At 37.8% G+C, this 9,663-nt stretch overlaps 1 long non-coding RNA gene across 1 annotated transcript; it reads left to right on the top strand.

Moving 5' to 3' along the window:
• The first annotated feature begins 9 nt into the window (after window positions 1-9).
• Window positions 10-2,063, top strand: LOC121415430. Its single transcript, XR_005970009.1, has 2 exons — window positions 10-92; window positions 2,018-2,063. It is a non-coding gene; the product is annotated as an uncharacterized LOC121415430 (long non-coding RNA).
• The last annotated feature ends 7,600 nt before the right edge of the window (window positions 2,064-9,663 follow it).

A 9,663-nucleotide genomic window follows, 5' to 3' on the forward strand; every position in this document is an offset into this window, starting at 1 on the left:
GGATGATGTCGCGTTACACGTACGTGCAAAGCGCCAACTTAATGTGTTCCGCCATTTTGCTTGTTGGTTGCCGATAAAATGCGCATTTACAGGTCTCACGGGCCTAATCACTAGTGGCAGGCCCTAGATATTCATTCGAGCCAACCCATTGCTATTTTTTTTATTTTGATATGGCTGATTGACAAAGTGTATGCATATGATTGTCCATCTAACACTGATTCTATTTTTGGTAATCACTGAACTTCCTTTTCCCTAATTGGGAAGAAATATCACCAATTTTGGACTATATTTTGACTGGCGGAAGGATTACGGCTATTTTGCTGTTTGAGTTGATGAATCTGCTCCCCCGACGGTGTCTTCAAACACGCCAATTTATTTTTAAAATGAGCCGGTCGAGGGACCCTTTTCTGGTCAGATATGGATTGCCAGATATAAATCCTATCCACTGGTAGTAAACATTCGACCCCCGAATTTCATCCTTATTTTTCATGAATTTTTTAAAGTGCCAATTTAACACATGAGTCTATGGGGAATGAATTAGGCCTGTGAGACCTATAGGTAACCTTGACCATAGCCTATTACATGGGGAATTCCTTAGTGGATGAAATACCTGCCCAACTCTTCAGTAGCAGATTGTTTTTCTAGTAGACATGTTTCAATCATCAAGAGGTCCAAAAACTGAACTTCATGGCTATACAAGGCTACATAGGGGGTACTACAGGTACAATGTAACAAGTTGTTATTAGTAACTAACTCTGTGTTTGTGTACCTAGGCTAGGCTGTGTAGGCTGTGCGTGTGTTGTGCACTGGGTTGCTTGCATGTTGTCGTGTGTTTTCGTATACCGTACCGACGAGCGCTGCTGTAAATCGTGTATTGCACTCATCACAAGATAAAGTACACATTAGATAGGCCTTGCATCAATTGCGCTTGTGAAATTGGTTCATGGGGAAGGGAATTAGAAGAGAAAACTTTAGAATTTGGCTGAAGAGTGATGGAGAGGGAGGGGGGGGGGGAGAAAAGCATAGTTAGTATGTGGGGGGGGGGGCTGAGAATGAGTTCTTCTGCTATCTTGTTCAACTTTTACTGACTTCTAGCCAGGCTAGCCCCCATCCATTTAGAATACAAGCCATCTAACCCCCTGTCTCTTTCTCTTACACCCTGGCTTGGGCCCTTGTCATAGGAAGATGTGAATGTATAGTATGCTTGTATGTTGATTCTCATTTCTTTTTTTGTTATCTAATTAAACTCATGTGAATCTGGTATTTATATTGTGGGCAGATCTTGAATCCAGATATGCACACTATTCATATCTACAATTTGCATTATAGGATTTGGGCCCTACATTGCATCCATTGTTGAGCTACATATAGGCATGTAGGATGTATGTAAATCCATAGGGCACTAGACATTAGAAGTAACATTAGAAATGGTCATTACATAACACATCTGTATATTTCATGCATTTCTTTGTGATAAAGTGAGTGTACAGATGTTAAAGAAAAGCCAGGAAGGTAAATTAAAAATAAACCTTCATGTGCCATACATTACAGGTCTCACGGGCCTAATCACTAGTGGCAGGCCCTAGATATTCATTCGAGCCAACCCATTGCTATTTTTTTTATTTTGATATGGCTGATTGACAAAGTGTATGCATATGATTGTCCATCTAACACTGATTCTATTTTTGGTAATCACTGAACTTCCTTTTCCCTAATTGGGAAGAAATATCACCAATTTTGGACTATATTTTGACTGGCGGAAGGATTACGGCTATTTTGCTGTTTGAGTTGATGAATCTGCTCCCCCGACGGTGTCTTCAAACACGCCAATTTATTTTTAAAATGAGCCGGTCGAGGGACCCTTTTCTGGTCAGATATGGATTGCCAGATATAAATCCTATCCACTGGTAGTAAACATTCGACCCCCGAATTTCATCCTTATTTTTCATGAATTTTTTAAAGTGCCAATTTAACACATGAGTCTATGGGGAATGAATTAGGCCTGTGAGACCTTCAGATTTTTTTACGCTCAGTCATTATCCATGACTGAAACATTGACCAATCAAAAAATAAGATTCTATAAGAAATATGAATATTCATATACGAAAGTATAAACGTAGATAATTCAGTTTTATGTGAAATTTAAACACAATTCTTCAAAATTGGGTTAGTTTTATGTCTGTAAAATGACCCTTAAAACTAAACTTTTTTTCGAAAAAATAAGGGTTTTCCCAAGTTGTCATGGTAACATGGTCGGAATTACAAAAGCTTAGCAAACACTTTATTTCAGTGATCGAGGATGTATTTGTTTACGGTATACGCCCGGGGGGGGCACTCAGTATATAATGCATAGCGGGTATGTGCCGCGGAGGGGACCCCCATTTTCACACTCAAATTTCCGTTCCAAGGCATAGCATTTTTGTCTTATTGAGAAAAAGAACAGAGAAAGCCGCTCCAAGGCATAGCATTTTCTTATAGTGAAAAGCAAAGAAAGAAATCCGCTCCAAAGCTTCGCATATTTTCCGTTACGCCGTTCCGGTCGCATTGATCTGCTACAATGAGCCGAAATTTTGGTGAAAAGCGGCCGCTGAGCGAGGTCCGACCATTGCCTGTCTGCTAGCGCACCCGGCGCCCGTGCCGCCGGGCTAGCTGTATGCACGTATGCCCGTTCCATGGGGATGCATATGCGCACTCACATGCAGGCGACTCGTTCCAAGGACCCCCGTTTTCACAAACATTTGTAGTTCCGAAGCCCGTTCCGAGGACCCTCCTTTTTACAATTAGCCCGCTCCGAGGCCCCCGTTTTTTGTCTCGCCCGCGGCACACCCACACCACTTTTTTGGTCGAGTGCCCCCCCCCCCGGGGGTATACGTCTACATAAGGTATGACATTTTTTTCCAGACCATGGATGAACTTTCAAAAAGAGATATTTTAGGCAAGTTTTTATGATTTCCGGCAATTTTCTGACACAGGCATTTAGAAGACGTAATTTTTACAGAATTAGAAGAAGACATCATGGATTTTCCTAATTATCACGACGGATATGCAACTTACTTGTAAATAAATCAAACAAAGTCTATGATTCATTTTCGATAATTCAAAAAGAGACATTCAAGTCTCTGATTGAGAGCCGCAGATTGAACATTCGCACGGCGCAATGGTAACGTTTTCGCCGAATTCGTCGGGGCGAAAACACCAAGCGAGCCGTCCCACTCACCAGTCCCGAACGCTGCGCTGTATGTTTGATGATATATCTGGTGCCATTTCGTGCTTATAAATTTGTTTTTTCTACAATGCCACTATCTCATTAAAATTATTTGTCATGATAACATTTGAAATATTATCGTTTAATGGCCCAAAGGATCGACTGTAATAAAATACACTTTGAAATATTGTCAGAGAGTGATTAGTTAGGTGATGTTTATGGTCAGAATTTAGTCATGGCTTCGGGTGAACTTACGCGAACGCGGTCACTTGCTCACGGGGCGAGTCGGCCTGGCCCTTTGGTGGAAGACCGTTAGGTGCAGTGCAGCAAGAGCAGAGTTGGGAGTTCAGTAAAAATACTTTGAAATAAGTAATCTGCAACTATTTTTTTGGCTTACTCTTTTCCCTTTAGATTAATTAGATAAGAGATTAAAATTCTAAAAGTTTAAATCCAATTTTAGACAGTGGCATAACAAAGAGTGGTGCTTTATAATTATGGGGGGGGGGTCTTGCATGCCCCCAATTCATAAAAAAGAGGAAAAGGAAAGATCAATCATGCGAAATTGTTCAATTGGATTTTTGTAACAAAAACATCAAAATTATGCTCAATTGCGCATGTCGGTTGCAACTTACTAAATACTTTTTAAATTTTGCCTGATCGATACACCATATCGTATAACCCTTAATTTTTTTCGCTCGTTACGCCACTGACAAAGTGATATAACAGCTAGTTTATGCCAACATTTGGTTGCGGGATCAAAGCATCAGTTATAGCTAAACATTTATACTTTATGCCTGTTCAACTTCAAATACAGATTTAGGCCTGCATTTACGAGATGTTTTTAAGATCTACAATGTATGGGTGCCTTTATTATTTTCATTTTCAATTAAAACAATTATTAATTACGTATTAATTTAGTATTAACCTCCATGATACATTTTACTGTGTTAAATCATGCCATTTCTTTTATATTAAGCCCTTGTAAAACCATGCTCAGTAGCAGACCCCCCATATATAAACACAACAAAAATGTATATAAAATGAATTGACCCCCCCTGCTTCCTTATCGAGGACAAAATGAAAATAAAAATCAAAATAATTGACCGCCCCCTTTGACGAGGCAGCTGTCGGTGGCATGATGTCTTTGATCTTTTTGCGTGTAAAAATAATACTGAAGAAATATAGGGGCACTCTAAGTGTCCCCCATGAAAATCGATCTGGATCTGCAAGTGCATGGGGCTGAGCCCTCTCCAATGTCATAGCTACACCATGGCTCCGTAACACAAAGATTAGCGATCAATTGCTAAATGAATTGGCTAATCAAGATCAATGTTACACGCGCATTTGTCGCAAAATACTAAGAACCAATCAGAAGCGTTCTTTCATATTTGCTATTCATCGCAAACCTTTGTGTTACGGAGTCTATATCTTTATGTTCTAGCTCTCATATTTTTCAGCTCCCTGATTTTTTTGGAAGAAAAAAAAAACAAGGCGAAAGAAAAGAGTGAAATAAATCCAATACGATTAATCACAATTTGAGTTGTTTGAAAGAATTATACTTATCAGATAAACTGAATTAAATTCTACAATGATGAAGAATATTAAACAGCAATCTTGATAAATTCTGTGGTTTTTTTTCAAAATCAGAACCAATTAACCTTTTTCTGATTTTTCTGTCACTTTCCACATTTTGAAGAAAAAAATTAAGTTCATCTACGGACTGTACTGCATGATGAAACTGTATCCCCACTGGGTCCTCTTAACCCCCCCCCCCCCTCTCCCCCCACCATAAAGCGCCTTGCTCATTTCTCTTATCTCACCTTGACCTTAATTAGTTAATCTTAACGATTTGGCGGTACTGTCAAACGTGACTGGTCGCCATCATAGCTTCATCCCAACAAACACGGAACAAACAATCACAACAATATTCTGTTGTTCGACCCAACATCATTCCGTTACGCGTAAGGCCTTACGTGGGCATGCACAAACAACGCGGGTTCTCAAAAACTGACCCGCGTTTGGACTGAAATTGTGATTAAAATAAAAATGTCATAAATATCACAAAAATATAGGTGTAATAACGGATATTTGATTAACGGAAAAACATCAATCGCTTATTCATAAGAATTCCGGAAAAGATTTGAACGAGGTTTTTATCAATGGTAATCAAGAGGAATCAGTGTATAGATGAATGGCGCTCAACGTTAGCCGGGTGAGGGCGCGCGCCAAATTTGGCCAGAATCTGGCAATATGGCGTCGCCCTTTTAGCTGACGTTGGGTCTATGGCTCGTGCACGTACGTGGTTAGGGTGTGTTGACATTAACGCGAAGATTCGTCCAAAGCCCCCCCCCCCCCCCGCTTGGCTGAAAGGGTGCGCTTGGAGCGTTACGTCACGTCGCGTTTACTGGAACGCATCCATTCGTCCAAAGCCCCCCCCCCCAAAAAAAAAAAGTGCCGAAAGGGTGCGTTTTATTTTGTTTTTAATAATATAAATAATAATAATAATACTAACAATAATAATCACAATAATAATGATGATAATAATTATAATAATAATGGTAATATTAATAATAATTATAATAATAATTACAATAACAATAAGAAGAAAAAGAAGAAGAAGAAGGAGGAGGAGGAGAAGGAGAAGGAGAATAAGATAATGATGATGAAGAACAACAACAATAACAAGAAAAATAATATCACCAACCACAATGATTAATAATGATAGTAAAACAATAATTATAATATGAAGGAGACGAAGAGGGAAGAAGAAGAAGTAGAAGTAGTAGTAGTAGTAGTAGAAGAAGAAAATGATATGTAGAAGAAAAAGAAGGAGTATACGATAATGATGAAGAACAACAATAACAAAAAAATATCACAAAAAACGATAATTATAAAAATACAAATTTAGTAATAATAATGATAGTATATAATAATATGAAGGAGAGGAAGAGAGATGCAGAGGAAGAAGAAAAAGAAGAAGAGGAGGAAAAAGTAGAAGCGGAAGAATAATAATAAGAGGAGAAATAAGAAGAGGAGAAGAAGAAGAAGAAAAAAAAGATGAAGAAGTTCGAGGAAGAAGAGGAGGAGGAGGAAGAAGAAGAAGAAAATAAAAAACGAAGGAATTATTTTAATTACAATAATAATAATAATTAATCTAAATAATAGCATGCTCCTTCTCCTATGGATCATAATAATAAAAATGAAAATAATAATAATTATAATGATAATTATGATAATAATGATCTAAAAATGCTTAATGATAATAATAATAATAATAATAATGATAATAATGATAATAATAAGAAGAGAAGGAATAAGAAGAGGAAGAAGAAGAAGACGAAGAAAAGAAAAAAACGAAGGAATTATTTTAATTACAATAATTATAATAATTAATCCAAATACTAACATGTTACTAGTCCTATATGGATCATAATAATAATGATAAAAATAATAATTAATGATGATGATAATCATAATAACAATAATGATAAGAATAATAATGATAATAACATTAATAATAATAATGATAATAATAAAGATAAGAACGATGATAATAATGATCATTATAATAATAAAATATGACAGATGATTATCATATCATCATAATCTTCATCATCAACATAATATAAAATAATGACAATAATAATGATATAATGAATTATAATAATTAATAAAAATAAAAAAAACAAAATCATCGAGAGCAGTGAGAGGGATCGAACCTGCAACCACCGGTTTCGAGGCGCCGCTCTCAACCAATTGAGCTATATGTGCATTGCTGCCATGTCGTGGTCTTTTCTTCTGTAAGTACCGGTATATATCCCCTGGTATTGCGCAGTGAGGTTGTTGTACCCGTGCTCAGCGGATCGATTAGTGAGGTTGTTGTTGTCGTGCTCAGCGGATCGAGACGTGCTCCAGCGAGTTGTGCTATGTTGTGCTATGTTGCTTCCTTTTCATTTTCTTTTCATTTTGGATATATATAGGATTTTGGATATATAGGAATTTGGATTTAGTCCTTTGGTTTTTTGCAATTGCTATTTTGAGGAAATTCCGGATTGCAGTAGGTAAGCTGTCATTTTTGGGCCTTTTATGCACTTAATTTGCACTTTGTATTTCCCGCCAAACCACAATGGCGGAGAATCTAGCTCAGCGTAAGCCCCCAGAAGAGGAGGGGGATTTCAAGTTATAAGGATATAAAAAAGATTGAGAGAGGGAAGTTTGAGTGATGTGGAAGAGTTGGCAGCGGATACCGACTTTGGCACACCGCCGTCAACTCCTAACATGCCTAAGCAGACCACCTAAAGGTACTCTTAGTACCCACTGAGAGAAAAAAAACCTTAGTGTAGTTAATGAACTAACTGTCAAGAAGGATATTGGAAATTTAGGCTTGCAGGTCTCCCCCTGACTTCATTAAGTTTGTACGTGGTGGGAAGGGTCTCTTAGTAAAGTGTAAAAATGAGAAGCAACGTAAAGCCAACGTAAAACTCAGATACCAGAGGAAAAAACCCACGCCTCGAAAGGGGTCATATTTGGAATTTCTCTAAAAACCTCTGAGGAAGATATTCTGAAGGAGCTAGAAATTAGCAGAGTAGTGAAGGTTGAGAGAATGAAAAAGAGAATTGAGGGTGATTCGAAGCCCCTAAAGACCGTAATATTGTTCTTCTCTACCCCCCAAGTTCCAGAGCATGTGGAATTTTGCTTCCAGAAAATAAGAGTCAAGTAATATATTCCACCAGCACCCAGGTGCTTTAAATGCCAAAGATACGGGCATTTAGCTAGTGGGTGTAGTGCTAAGGAAAGGTGCCCCAGATGTGGCCTATAGGACATTCGGTAGAAAATTGCGAGCTGGAGCGACAACACTTCAATGTGTAAATTGCAATGGTAACCATTCGGCTGCTTATAAAGGTTGTGAGGCCTCAAAAGAAGCACAAGAACTGCAGCAAATTAAAATACAAAATCATATCTCATATGCATAAGCACTACGCTCTGAACAAAATGAGGAAATTAAGCAGGGAAAACATCTTGTAAACAAGGCAGAAATAATAAAAGTAACAAATCCAATCAATAAAGTAAACACTCAGAAAGGAAATACAGATTCTGATCAAACCGAAATGGAAATCGTCTCGGATTCGCAATTTTCTACCAAAACAGAGGTGACAAGTAAAATGTCTGAGAATGTAGGACAAACGCATAGTAATTTCTTGAAAGGTGCTTCAGACATCTCTTTCATAATTAGACTAATCAGAATAACAAAGCCTGACTGTAATCCATTTGATGAAATAACACATATTTTGAAAGATACTCTGGGTTTACATCCCTCAGACGTTGATTTACAGTCAATTCGCAGCCTATTCTACTAGTCTGATCACCCTCGTGGCATTCAGCATTCTCCAGTGAAATGCACAGGGTGTGGAATGCACAGGGTCTTGAATGCCACGGGGATGAGTTAATTAGATTTTTGAATCAACAAAAAAGACCCTTAGAAATTATTTGTGTACAAGAAACTTGGTTAGAAGAGGGGAGAGTCATGCAGATACCAGACTATATATGTGAATATAGGAATAGAAAAGGAGGGTCCCGAGGGGGTTGCGCTATATACGTCCATTCTTCACTAAACTACAAAAGTGTTTTTAAACACGATCTGGAGATAATATCATTAGAAATTTTACTGGATGATGAGGTTTTAAATGTATTTAATTTCTATAACCCCTGCAGCAAACTTAGCACAGACTCGCTGAATGAACTTTTCAAGAATGTGAGGGGAAAAACTTTGTAATATTGGGAGACTTTAATGCTCATAATACATTATGGGGCAGTAAAAAAAAAACAGATGCAAATGGTAAAGCAGTGGAAGATTTTGCAAACGAGAGAAATCTTGTTTTCTTAAATGATGGAAGTGCCACTAGAGTAGACTACCACACAGGTAATTTTTCTTGTTTGGATCTAACATTAGCCCCTCCCAGTACAGCGAACAAAGCAACGTGGCAGGTCCTGAATAATAGTTTTGGAAGTGACCATTATCCATTGTTAAGTGAGTTGAACATACTGAAAGGGAATGGTACGCAAACTAAGATCGACCACTCCCATTCAATCAGTTCAATTTTATCCACAAAGAATGTAAATTGGGATGAATTTAGGCGGCAAACTGATGAGCAATGGAATACCTTAGAGAAAGAAGACAAGGTCATAGAGTTCGATACTTTCATGGAATCAATTAAGATTACCCTGGAAAATTTGAAAGGACATCGAGCTGCCAAGTATATCAAGAAAAACCCAGTACCATGGTGGAATAAAGATTGTTCCTCTAGAATAAAAGAGAGAAATAGAGCAAGGAGCAAATTGAAAAGTTATGTAATACCCCCTCCAGATTTATTGGAGGATTTTAAGAAGAAAAGATCTATTGCCCAGAAAACTTTAAGGCAAGCCAAAAGGGTTTACTGGGAAAAGTACTGTCAAGACAT

Source organism: Lytechinus variegatus, chromosome 1 (genome assembly GCF_018143015.1).
Source record: "Lytechinus variegatus isolate NC3 chromosome 1, Lvar_3.0, whole genome shotgun sequence".
Lineage (NCBI taxonomy): Eukaryota > Metazoa > Echinodermata > Echinoidea > Temnopleuroida > Toxopneustidae > Lytechinus > Lytechinus variegatus.